Here is a 13,666-nt window from a genome sequence, read left to right on the forward strand (position 1 = left end):
ACGTATGAGGGTGTATGGGTGGGCACTTTCCGCATGCAGCAGAGTGTTGCCTGCTGTTTCTTTGCAGAACAAAGAGGTGGCCAGTCTGCCGTCTCCATCTTTGCAAATTGTAAGGTCGAGGAAAGTGATGGTTGAATAATTACTACATAATGTAAATTTCAAGTTGAATGAATTGCAGTTAAGTCTTTTGACAAAGTTGTTTAAGCTTTCCATGGAACCTGACCATACAATAAAGATGTCATCAATGAAGCGCATCCAACACATCACCTGACTAGTAAAATGTGATAAACTGTCATCTGAAAATATTGTACGCTCCCACCCCCCCAGGTACAGGTTAGCGTAGGTGGGTGCACAACAGGTGCCCATAGCCACGCCCTGTACCTGGAGGAAGTGGGACCCATCAAATGTAAAACAGTTATGTGTGAGGATGAAGTGTAGCAATTTCAAAATAAATTTGCAGTACTCCCAACGATGGTGCGTTTGTTCACGAAGGAAGGTACGTGCTGTCATGATGCCCCGCTCGTGAGGGATGCTCGAGTATAGGGCCTCGACATCCAAGGTCACAAGCAGGGCATCAGGAGGCACGACCATCCCCTCGATCTGCTTTAAGAGATCCATTGTATCTCTGATATATGAGGGTAAGGACAGCACGTGTGGTAGGAGTATTGAGTCCACTAATCGGCTGGCGTTTTCTGTTAAAGACCCTATACCTGACACTATCGGTCTTCCCGGGGGTTTGGTCTGATTTTTATGTACTTTGGGGAGTGCATAAAATGTGGCCATCCTAGGATGGCGCACATTCAAAAAGTTATATAGGTCTTGATCAATGAGGCCTTCCTGATGGGCAGAACCGATGATAGTCAAGAATTTTGCTTTATATTGGTCGATTTCTATCGAATCAATACGTTTGTACCATGTCTTGTTACATAGGATATTCATGACCATCTGTTTGTAATCAGCTTTGGTCATGAGGACAATGTTTCCGCCTTTATCGGCGGGTTTTATCACCAAATCGGGGTGATTCTGTAGTTGTGTGATTGCTGATATCTGGGCTTGAGTTAAATTCTTATGTTTAAGTGTTACACTCATATTCTTGACATCATTGATCGTGCCCATCAGGAAGGCCCAAATACTGGGGTTAGTCATCAGATCAGGAAAGCATTGAGATTTGGATTTAAATGGGTTGGTAGGGGTAACAACTGAAGGATTAGAGTTGGAGGCCGTAGGAGTCTCTGCATGACTGGTTTGATCATTCTCGTCAAGTAATAACACTAAATCTCGGAGGGCTCGAAAGTCCTCCATAGTAAAGTGTTTGACTTGTTCGGAAATCTGCTTGTCCTGTATGGATCGTGCCCGATCCTTATCGAACAAAAATTTGTATGTGAGATTCCGAGAAAATAAATACAGGTCCTTAATAGTCTCGTACTTATCGATTACAGTAGATGGACAGAAACTCAAACCAAGCTGGAGAACCTCTGTTTGGTGAACGTTAAGGGAATAAGGGGTTAGATTGAAAATGTCCAGATTCGCATTTACGTGAGTGGTAGTTTGTGCTCTGACACTTGAAAATTTTGTGACAAATTCCTAGTTTGGGAGACATGTAGGTCTAGTGTACTCTGCCTAAGATGTGTGCCATGTGTATTGTTACCAAGAGTGTTAGGAAGTGTGGGCTGTGTATTCTCAGCGGCAGTGGCTCCCTGTGACAGGGATCTGCCCATGTCACTGATTGCGGAAGATGGAGTGGCAGTCATCAACAAAGTGTGTGACTGTGATTGTGAATTGAGAAGCTGAATCGCCTGTAGAGCCGTGGCTCCCAGGTATTTTCCAGGTGGATGTCCATTCGTGTCAGCATTAAGAGAGGTGTCTTGTGAAGATTTGTTGTGAAAAGAAGTGTTATCAGAAGGATGACGTTTTTTGAAGTACGGAGTAAAAGACCCACCACCAAGATCCCGCTTACATGCTCCTAGATGTGAGTGATGAGTCGTGGAGTTGGTTTTCCTGGAAGGAGGCTGTGAAGAAAACAGAGAGGAGTCAGATTCTGTGTCATCATCTGTGGTATATGGTATATTCCCTTGATTTTTCAGTGCGATTTCTGGTTCTAGACCCTCTATTCTGAGCAGGTAGTTGCCAATGATACGCAAAACCATCCAAGAAAGCCAATCTATCTTTGGAAAGTTTATTTTGTTTTTTATAGATAATATCTCTAGTGATTTTAGTGACAAAATCTCTAATATCTTGCCATCGTTTGGTGTATAAGGCATGGGTTTTGATGCTTTCATTGGAAGATTGTAATATTGCAATCTCTTGATCGAGTGTAGCCAATTCAGATTGATAGTGGGAGATGAGTAATTTCATCAAATTAATACTGCAGGTTGTAAGTGCACCTTCCCACGCTACCTTAAACTCAGGAGTTGTAGTCTGAAACGAGGGATATACTTGTACCCTTAATCCCAAGGGACTGATATTTTCCCTAAAATACTTGTTAAGGAATTCTTTATGCCAATAGAGGTTGGCCTTCTTTTTCAGAAGGCGTTTCATTTTGGCCATATACTGATTGATCCCGATTTCTTGTTCCGTATCAACATTGCAATTGGTCTGGATTTCAGACATATATCCCGTCCATGCTGTACCTACAAAGTTCATAGGTCACTCCCTTTTAAGTATTAAACCCAGTAAACTGAGAAGAAAAGAACAAATATAGATTTAGAGGCAATAATAAAATATTTACTAGTATGAATGAGGGGGTCTATAATATAAACCACTAATTGGTTCCCATAGTGTGGTCACCAAGGGCCCGGGTGCTCCCACCCAATTCAGTCAATTTAAAGAATGAAAGTGTATCGTCACATGGAGTGGCACCGTGGATGCACGTAAAGTAGCACTGTGCTGCGTCCTAACAAATTCGTATACAAAAAACATTTTGAAATTGCTACACTTCATCCTCACACATAACTGTTTTACATTTGATGGGTCCCACTTCCTCCAGGTACAGGGCGTGGCTATGGGCACCTGTTGTGCACCCACCTACGCTAACCTGTACCTGGGGGGGTGGGAGCGTACAGTATTTTCGGATGACAGTTTATCACATTTTACTAGTCAGGTGATGTGTTGGATGCGCTTCATTGATGACATCTTTATTGTATGGTCAGGTTCCATGGAAAGCTTAAACACCTTTGTCAAAAGACTTAACTGCAATTCATCCAACTTGAAATTTACATTATGTAGTAATTATTCAACCATCACTTTCCTCGACCTTACAATTTGCAAAGATGGAGACGGCAGACTGGCCACCTCTTTGTTCCGCAAAGAAACAGCAGGCAACACTCTGCTGCATGCGGAAAGTGCCCACCCATACACCCTCATACGTAGCATACCATACGCTCAATATCTCAGACTCCGTAGAAACTGTACTTTCACAGAGGACTTTAAACTACAAGCTAATACACTTCGCGAGCGTTTGAGGGCAAGGAGATATAGTAAATCACTTCTTCGCCGCGCTTACAATAAAGCATTGCGCCAACCACAAAATTTTCTTTTATACCAAAATAAAATCCCTAAACCCAATTTGACGGTAAGATACATCACAAAATACTCCCAACACCACTCAGAATTACGTGATATCTTAAACACACATTGGTCGTTATTACGGGAGGACCCAATCCTGGCTAAATATGTAACCCCCGCCCCAACCATCACTTTTCGGAGAAGCAGATCCCTCAGGGATAAACTTACATCTAGTCATTTCTGTAATGACCCTACAGTACAACTCCATCCAAAAGGAATTACCAGATGCGGAAGATGCTCCTTCTGCCCCTGGATCTGCACAGGGACTCGCTTCAAACTTCCCAACGGGGAAATATTTACCCCCCATTTTCATGCCAATTGTGAAACTCAGGGCTTAGTCTACCTTATGACATGCGACTGTCAAGCCTTCTACGTCGGAAAAACCATCCGACAATTTCGTTTGCGTATTAAGGATCACATATATTACTCTGGAGGAGGAAAAATGATTACATCTGTGAGCAGGCATCTGGACCTCTATCACAGATTCGACACCTCGGTGGTTTCCTTCATTGCCCTAGCGGTGATTCCAAGGAGCCCCCGAGGTGGCGACTGGGACAAACAGATTTTAAGACAAGAAACTCTTTGGATAGAACGGTTGATTGCGACTCGGGCCCCTGGCATCAATGAGGCGCAGTCCTATAAACCTTTTTTGTGATGATCACTGAGCTATACAGGCTCTGATCACAGTCTATGTATATCCATTGTCTTGGGAATAATGAGCAAGGGCCAAGATACATACAGGTCCATTTCTCTATTCTGACCCATAAAGAGATTTACTTATATACACAGACTCGATTTGAGGTCCATTGGTGCTTACGTGCAAAGTAAACATACGAACAATATAGATATTGAGGTATATATATGCAATAACAGAATTATCTGTAATGCCTTATGGTATAAAGCTTGTTTTTCAAATTTTTTTTAATGATAAATATTTTCCCCTTGTGTGCTGAGTTCTTACAGGTGCGGCTTGTGGGAGCGCCACCTGGTGGTGCGTTCTTGGCTGCTATGCGGCCGCCCAGCGCCGCATCGGGCTTCCTTGATGTGGCGCGCACATCAGCTGGCTGATTACCAGCTGTTGTAGCTCATAGTGGGCATGTGCTGCTTCCCCACTGGAAGCGCCGTCGTTCTTGTTGACGGCTCTCCCGGCTGGCTTGGGCGCAAGCGCACGGTTAGCATTCGGCCGGTCCGGATGACGTCACGTCAGCGCCGCCGATTGGATGACAACGGACAGGACGGGCACACAAATAGGACAGCGTCCTAACATAGTGTGCATTCCGCTATTGCTCCAGGAGGTTATCGTATGCCACAGGTCTCTCTTCATTATATTCAGGTACTTTTCATTACAGCATCAGCCATTAGGACTTTGCTACTGCTGGATGTCTGTTTCTTCTTTAGTCCAAATACTAGCTTACCCCCCCTTTTTTTGTCTACTTTGCTTATACTTCAGGATAAACCACCTGTAGTCCATCTTTGACAATACAGTACCTGTTGGTACCTGTGTAACGGTCTATGACTGCCTGCATCCCATCGCGGAACCCAGGGGCATACAGACTATAGATTCTTATTTATAAGATGAATATTGGTGAGTGTCCCACATTATAGTAAGGACCAGATTACCTAAAATCTACATGTTTTACATTCCTAACTCTCCATTTTAAAAATCAACTGTTTCTCTTTCTAGGAACAGGTCTATATAAAAATAGCTAGTACCAGTAACATATCTACCCTGACATGCATATTCACCATACTGCCAGTCATCTGGTTCCTCCTTACCTGCGGACTATTACCCCTTTTATGATTTTACATTTGTTCTAAATGTGAGTATCCCCTCTTTTACACTGTGTTTCTGCTCTTTCTCTCCTTTTTCTGGTCTTTCCCCCTTTTTCCCCCCTCTCCTTTCCTCCCCCCTCTTTTCTCCCCCCTCCCCTTCCCCTTTTTTCCTTTTTCCTTCCCCCCCCCCCTTCTCTCCCTTCCCTTCCTCCTTTTTCTCCCTCTTTCCCCCCCCTCCCCCCCTCCCCCTCCTCTCCTTTTCCTTGGGTTGCCCTTTTCTTGCCTTTCACGTTTTTCTTTTTCTTTTTTTTTTCTCTATTTTTCTCTTTCGTTCCTTGTCTATTTTCTCTTCTGTTTTTTCACACGTCGAGGTTACTTCAATTTCATTTAGTCCATAAACCTTCTTTACCGTACCACTCCTTAAGTATCATTCAAAATTATGTTGTGCACGCCCCCATAGCAGCCTTTCAGCACCGCTTAGGTCTTGACGCCCATTGCCACCCTGTCTGAACCAGTACACATTCTCTCTTTGTACAGTATATGTGGTGTCACCATAGACACCTGTTTTCTATATAAATGTATACATGTATATACTAACCATGAAATTGTAATGTTATGTACTCTGATAGCTATAACATACACTGTCATCGCTCTTGAAGAAGCGTGGCCCACACGCGAAACATGTCGAGCATCAAACAACCACATGACATGAGCTGATTGCGGATTTGCTATTTAACCACCTCTTCGGACTGACCTATATTTGGAACAACCATCCAGATGTCCGAATAATCTTATACTCTAGATGGTGTTGTATAGCAATTATCTGAACATATACATGTGTTGTGTTTTTAATATTGTTTCTTTTTTTGCTACGTATTTTTCTAAATCAATAAAATTAGATTTTTATATATAACTAGTTGTTTTGAAGTTGTGCCTAAAAAGTCCAAAAGTCCCCCCCTTCTTTTTAATTTTTGATCAAATCTTCACATATTTAGTTTTTGGTGAGCGCAGAATAAATAAATTATACAATAATAATAACACGCCTTTGTACCCCCTCATAATTGGGTTCCATATTGGAAAAAAATCTGATACATCATTAAGCCAACAATTTTCACTGGCTACGAAGCTTCCTCAATAATTTTATTCAGCCAATCAGGGAACAGTTCCATGTCTACTATAGTGTTCTGTATATTATGAAGCTATGTTCTGGTGGACCCAATTGGTTTTTTTAGTAAGACTGATTTGTTAATTTCAGTGAATTTTGTCTGAAATTTTTTATTTTCTTTTTTGCCAAAATTTTGTAGGCAATTGCCTTTTAGGTTTACCTCGAAGGAATTTTAAAGAACGTTTTCTATTTAAAGTTATCTCTCAATAGTTTCCATTGGTTTTTCAAGAGACAATGGTCCGTTTTTATCTCCTTTATCACCTCCTGACCTTTACAGCCATCAATTGTCACAGAATATCAAACATCACATCACAACAATCTCTTCTGATATTTTTATTGGTGAATTTATACAGATATATGGACCATCATCGAGATTTACTGACATATTCTTTATATGATATGGAATATATAATACACTATAAAGAGAAGAAATATAAAAGATTCCAAATTCTAAATCTATCAGATAATAATCCATCATCCTGGCTCCTGTTATGTGTCATTTGTTGTATATTTGTTATATAGGTGAGTGCCGTCTATTCTTCTCTGTTATCAGATACTTTAGGACAAGACGTTTGTTACATTGTCATCACCTGAGCTGCTGAAAGTCACACACGACCCATCACAGCGCGGGGCCCAAATATCACTGAGCAGGACCGGATACATCAGAGGTTCTATAACTTGTCATACAAAGACCCCGAGAGAAGCTTCTCACTAACCAGGGAGACTAAGAACAATGGTTTAATACTGATCCAAAAACAGTAAAGCTGTATTATTTAACTGCAGTAGAGAAAAGTGAGGTCACCTGGATGGGCTGTCTGGCAGTGGTGCCGAGATCACAAACTGGTTAAACTCAATAAAAAATCCTATAAAACATTTCATGTATTTATATTTCAGATTCATATTCAGCTGTTGGCCTGGAGTTCATCTTTGACAAATAGAAAACCTAAATCACACAGTAAAGTATCTGATCCACTATATCACCTTCATTATAAATATATTCACTTCTAATAAATGATTAAATCATTTCCATGACAAAAATTGCCTAATTTATCAAAGTATCAATAATAAATGATTATATGTTACCGAAAAATATGAAATTGAACCATTGGCAGTCAAGTATACATTGGTTCTTCATAAGCAGCAAACAATCCCCCACTGACCTCTGTAGCTGCACACACTGGGGAGGAATTTGTTCCCAAAGCTCCCAGCAGAAGCATTGAAATCCTAGTCCAAAGCCTTGGACACACGATCGGATTTCCATCTGACAAATCCGTGAAATTTTGTGCGAAGGGCGTTGGCTGTGAACTTGTTCCGCATACAGCCGGCAGAAGTTTGTCAGCCAACATACACGAAACAACGTGTTTTTTTCTGCTCTTTAGCGCCACCCTTTGGCCAACTTCTGCTAATGTAGTCTTATGGTTAGCATTCCAATTGTTGTTGGAAAATCCGATTGTGTGTGCGGGCCTTAACTACTTCAATACCTTAGGGCGTCATATGACGTCCTTGATTTTGTGAGGGGATATCTGAATGATGGGTGCAGCTACAGGTATCATTCAGATATCATTCTTTCCAGCCGGCGATTCTGTGCACCATGCAGTTCTGCCGCTTGATCGTTCTTATAGGCGACGGGTGGAGACATCCCCCCCTCCCGCCGCCATCCGGTGCTTCTCCGGGCTCTGCCATCGGGGACCCGGAGAAAGAATCGGCCAGTGCTGGAAGATGACCATAGAGATTTCCGGTGACCAGATGGTCACCAGTCATCTCTATGACCGTCGGAGGCTTGGGCGTGATGTTATGACATCATGCCCGGGATCCTGGAAATAAACAAAGCCGCGACCACGGCTGTCAGCATGAGATCAGTGAATTTTTTTTATCAATCTCATGCTTTCTTATTGACCCCGCATCTGTCCATAAAGAGGACCTGTCACAATAGATTCCTATTACAAGGGATGTTTATATTCCTTAATATCAAAAAAAAATGTAAAAAAAAGTGTAAAAATAAAAAAAAATTAAGCAAAATAAAAAAATTGAAAATGCCCCTGTCCCCGGTAGCTCACGTTCAAAAGCATACGCACATGTAAGTCCCGTCCACATATGTAAACGCCATTCAAACAACACATGTGAGGTATCGCCGTGTGCGTTAGAGCGTGTGCAACAATTCCAGCATTAGACCTCCTCTGTAACTCTAAACTGGTAACCTGTAAAAATTTTCAAAGCGTCGCCTATGGAGATTTTGTAAGTACCGAAGTTTGGCGCCATTCCATGAGTGTGCGCAATTTTAAAGCATGACATGTTAGGTATCTATTTACTCAGTATAACATCATCTTTCACATTATACAAAAAAAAATTGGACTAACTTTACTGTTTTGTTATTTGTTATTGCGCAAATACCGTGCAAGATAAAAAGTTGCAATTACCGCCATATTATTCCCTAGGGTGTCTGCTAAAAAAACATATATAATGTTTGGGGGTTCTGAGTCATTTTCTAGCAAAAAAAAGGATGATTTTTCCATGTAGGAGAGAAGTGCCAGAATAGGCCCGGTATTGAAGTGGTTAAGCCAGTTCATTTTGTTGTACCTGCTCCCCCTCCCAGCAGTGAGATAACAACCTCTCAGCCTTCTAATCTATCATTTAAACCCAGATCAGGTGTACGTGGAGAGGGGAGAGCAGAGTGCTGAGACCCGACCTAAACAATGTCACTGCTTTCATTGTGAACTTTATTTTATTTTTTTTATAAATGTTTACTGAGATGATGTTGAAAAACATGGAGAAAAGTTACACATTCTATGACATAGTAACAATGTCAATTGTGTGGAAAGTGATTACAGAACATCTGAATGTTTTAACTCCATTTGTGAACTTTAAGGATGAATTGCTCCACAGTACCTGCAGCTCCAGAGATCAGTGAGGTCTTGTTTTATGGCCTATTTCCTGCTTGTTATTAATATGTAAATATTCAACTGTCCATAGCCTGACCACAAATTAACATTAAAGTAGAACTATAGGCAAAACATTTTTTTTTTTTACTTTTGGATAGAGTAAGGGAAGGTTGTAACCCATCAGATTTTTTTTTCTTGCCATCTGTGTTCCATTGCAGAGATTTCCCTTCACTTCCTATCCCATAGCCAAACAGGAAGTGAGAGGAAATCTGTGCAAATTAAAGGAATTCCTTGGGAACCCCCCAGGTCACCAGAACCAGCACCCCTCTATTACTTTTCTGGGGGACAACCAAAAATTTGGGAACTTCTTTTACTTTCACTTTTGATGATAATGGTAAACAGGACAAATAGAGGCTGAATCTTCCTAATGGGGGGAACAGACAGCAATAAAAACTGGCAGGGGTTCTAATCCCTTTCCGCTCAACTAAAAAAAAGTTTTGCCTTTAAGTCTCTCCCCACATGTCTCTGATTTCTAAACCTAAACATATCTAAACTCAAAACTGTTCATAGTATTAGATATAGGGGTGAATGGTTAGAACCTCTGTCTGGTTTTTATTGCTGTCTTCCCCCCCCCCTGTAGAGATTCTCTCTGTTTATTTCTCCTGGTGACCCCTGACACAGAAAGTGCTGGAAATCAGATATTTCATAACTTGGAACAGGAAATGAGAAGAAATCTTCCCATGGGGACATGTGTTCTGGTGACACCGATCGAAGAGGAGAATTCCTCTGACCTTGGAGAGATTTCCTCTCACTTCTTGTGTCTCTGGGATCAGGAAGTGAAAAGGAATCTCCCCAATGGGGGCACAGGCAGTAAAAAAAAACTGACCGAGGTTCTAACCCTTCTCTACTATAGCAAAACTTTAAAAAAAAGAATGTCTTTATATATATTTGAAACAAAATCAGAAAATGAACACTTCAAAATACTAAACCTAACACTAAACGCATCCTTAAACCTTAAAGTATAACAAAAGGCAAAACCTTTTTTATTCTTTTTGGATAGAGTGAGAGATAGAGATAAAGTAAGAGTAACCCCTGTCAGTTTTTGTTGTGGAGATTTCCCTTCACTTCCTGTCCCATAGCCAAACAGGAAGTGAGAGGAAATCCTTCCAAAGTGAGGATCCTGGGGTGTCACCAGAACTAGTGTCCCCAATGGAAGATTTCCCCTTTATTCCTGTTCTGATGACAACCCTAAATTAGTGATTTTCTTTCACTCTCTGTGATATCAATAAAACAGGACAAATAGAGAGGGTGAGTCTCCCTAATGGGACCACAGACTTCAATAAAAAACCTGACAGGGGCTCTACGCCTTCCACACTCTATTTAAAATTTAAATAAAAAGCTTTTCCTTTTAGTTATATTTTTTTTAAAACACTTTAAATTAATCTTTAATATATTTAAATGTAACCTTAACCTTTAGGCTAGGTTTCCACTAGTGCGTCCCCAAAGTCGCGCGATTTTGCCGCGATTTTTTACCGCGATTTTACCGCGACTTTTTACCGCGATTTGGAGCAATGCCTGTATCTATAGACCTCAAGTCGCATCAAAGTGGGACCAAAGTAGTGCAGGGACTACTTTGAAGTCGCTGCGACTTGAAGTCGCACAGATATGAACGGTACTCATTGGAAATCATGGGAAACAATTTGTCATGCGACTTTTCAGTCCCAAGTCGCATGAAAAGTCGCACTAGTGGAAACAGAGCCTTAACCTTAACATAACCCCTAAAGCTGGCCATACACGATACAATCTGATTGTACAACCTGTTTTACATTTACCATCAACTATGTAGTGCCAGTACTTGCCTGGATACAATATGAATGGATAATGTATGGGTGTCCTTATATTTTTGGTAAATCTAAAGCGGACCATACCGAATATCATATATCTTTACCAAAACGATGTCATATGAAGATAAACAGAGCTTTGAATTAGTTAAAAATCAGACAGGCCCGTATACTACATAGCTGATGATAGATCTAAAGGAGATTGTACAATCAGATTGTATGGTGTATGGTCAGCCTAACACTAAATAACCCCCCCAAATCCCCCATTTGATTATTGGATGTGGAAGTGATGGAGGAGACTCTCCTGTGCTGAGATCTACCAGATCCACCGATTGAAGAAATACGTTGTCTGTACAAACTGTGTCATCCTATGAACCAGATTGACATTTCTCACCAGATCTCACCAGATTCAGCTCAGATTTCCTGTAATATGATTATTTTACACGTCTCCTGACCCCCCAGAGATCTTTATACAACCTTTCCATACACGTAACCCGCCATGGAGGGGCTCAGTGAAGGTGGTGGTGAAGGTGTGGAGGTGTCGGATCGGGTCACACAGATCATAAAAGGACAGCTGCCCGGCCTCATAATCCACATAGATCCTGACTCTGTTACTGGAGAGATCGGGAGATAATCTGATCTCTTTATTGTCATGTATTAGAGAACACCCAGTGCTATACCTGCACAAACACCAGGACTTGTTATTATATCCAATCACTGCCTGCCCTCCTCTCCTCTCTATACTGGGATAACACATCCCGACTCTGTAATTTTCTGCCTCACTGACATCCACTTCCCAGTAATGTCGCCCCGAGGAAAATCTCTGACTGCTTAATACCTGGAACCATAACTGAAATCTCTCCGGTGTTTCTGGACGATTCTGCTTTATATCTGACCAGGATACAGTTTTCATGTCATCTGATATCTGTAGATTATTATGAGCTGTGTTCACATCCAGTAATATGTCTGAAGCTTCCTGTATATAGAAGGATACATTTACCCCTTTTATCATATCAGATACCCTGTGTGTAATGTGTGTGAGATTCCAGACACATCCAGATCCCCTCCATCATGGAGGAGTCTATCATGTCTCTCTCTGTCCTCATCATCTCCCTCCTCAGTATCACACAAGTCCCCTGTGTCTGATTCCTGTAGGACAGTCACTGGGACAGTCATGTTACACAGCTCCTCAATGTCCTCCATCTTCCTGGACAGATCCTCCTTCTTTATTTCCAGCTGATCAATCAAATCAGACAATGACTGTGAGATCTGTTCTTCCTGGCTGGAGATGTTCCTCAGGACTCTATTCTCCAGGTCCTCCAGATGTCTCCTGAGCTCTGTGAACAGGGCAGTGACTCTCTCTGTTAGACCGGCTGATTTTTCTTGTACTTTTCTCCTGCGATCCTGCAGACTCTGGACTCTTTTCTCCATCTCCTCTCTCTCTGTCATCAGTTTCTGCAGAACATTTCTCAGTTTCTGTTTCTTCTTCTCAGAGGCCTCATCCAGAGTCTCCACCTTGTGTCCCCGGTGTTCTCCATCCAGCCTGCAGGACACACAGATACAGGCAGAGTCCTCAGTGCAGTAATATTTAAGAAGTTCTCTATGGATGGAGCATTTTCTGTTCTCCATGGAAGTGGTGGGATCAGTTAGGACATGTTCTGGTGCCTTGCTGTGGACTCTCAGGTGATTATCACACAGAGAAGCTTCACACATCAGACAGGATTTTACAGCAGGTACAGGAGAGTGAATACATTGTGTACAGAAGATTCCAGTCTTCTTCTGATCTGGATGAGTAGATGGGAAAGCCTCCACTATATTACACAGTGTTATGTTCCTCTGCAGTGTAGGACGACTCCTAGACCTTTTTCTGCACTGAGGACATGAATAATCTCCAGACCCCTCCTGTGTATCCAGCACACGATCAATACAGACCCGGCAGAAGTTGTGTCCACAGCTCAGCATTACAGGATCCTTATAGATTTCCAGACAGATGGAACAGTCCAGCTCTTGTCTCACATCAGCAGACGCCATTTCTGACAGCAGAAGAGAGAAATGAAAGTGAATGTCTCCAACACTCAGAAACCAGAGGACACGTCTCACATTTCTCAGCACAGGGTGGGGCTGATCTGATCTTCCAACTGATATCTGCAGAAAGTATGTGAACAAAGTGAAGGTCTATAAGATGAAGTGATATTTCCAAGCACGGGAGTGTTCTGGTCACATGCTGTAGTGACTGTTAAGCCTCGTACACACGATCAGATTTCCATCGGACAAATCCATGGAATTTTGTGCGAAAGGCGTTGGCCGCGAACTTTTTCTGCATACAGACGGCAGAACTTTTTCAGCCAACATACACGAAACTACGTGGTTTTTCAGCTCTTTAGCGTCTCCCTTTGGGCAACTTCTGCGAATGTTGTCTTATGGTTAGCATTGGTTCGGAGCGT

General features: G+C 41.8%; 1 pseudogene; it reads right to left on the bottom strand.

Annotated features, from left to right (window-relative positions):
* Positions 1-6,817: 6,817 nt before the first annotated feature.
* On the bottom strand, positions 6,818-13,342 carry LOC141145594 (E3 ubiquitin-protein ligase TRIM39-like; annotated as a pseudogene).
* Positions 13,343-13,666: the final 324 nt, after the last annotated feature.

The sequence above is a fragment of the Aquarana catesbeiana genome, linkage group LG05, assembly GCF_042186555.1.
Source record: "Aquarana catesbeiana isolate 2022-GZ linkage group LG05, ASM4218655v1, whole genome shotgun sequence".
NCBI classification, from domain to species: Eukaryota; Metazoa; Chordata; class Amphibia; order Anura; family Ranidae; genus Aquarana; species Aquarana catesbeiana.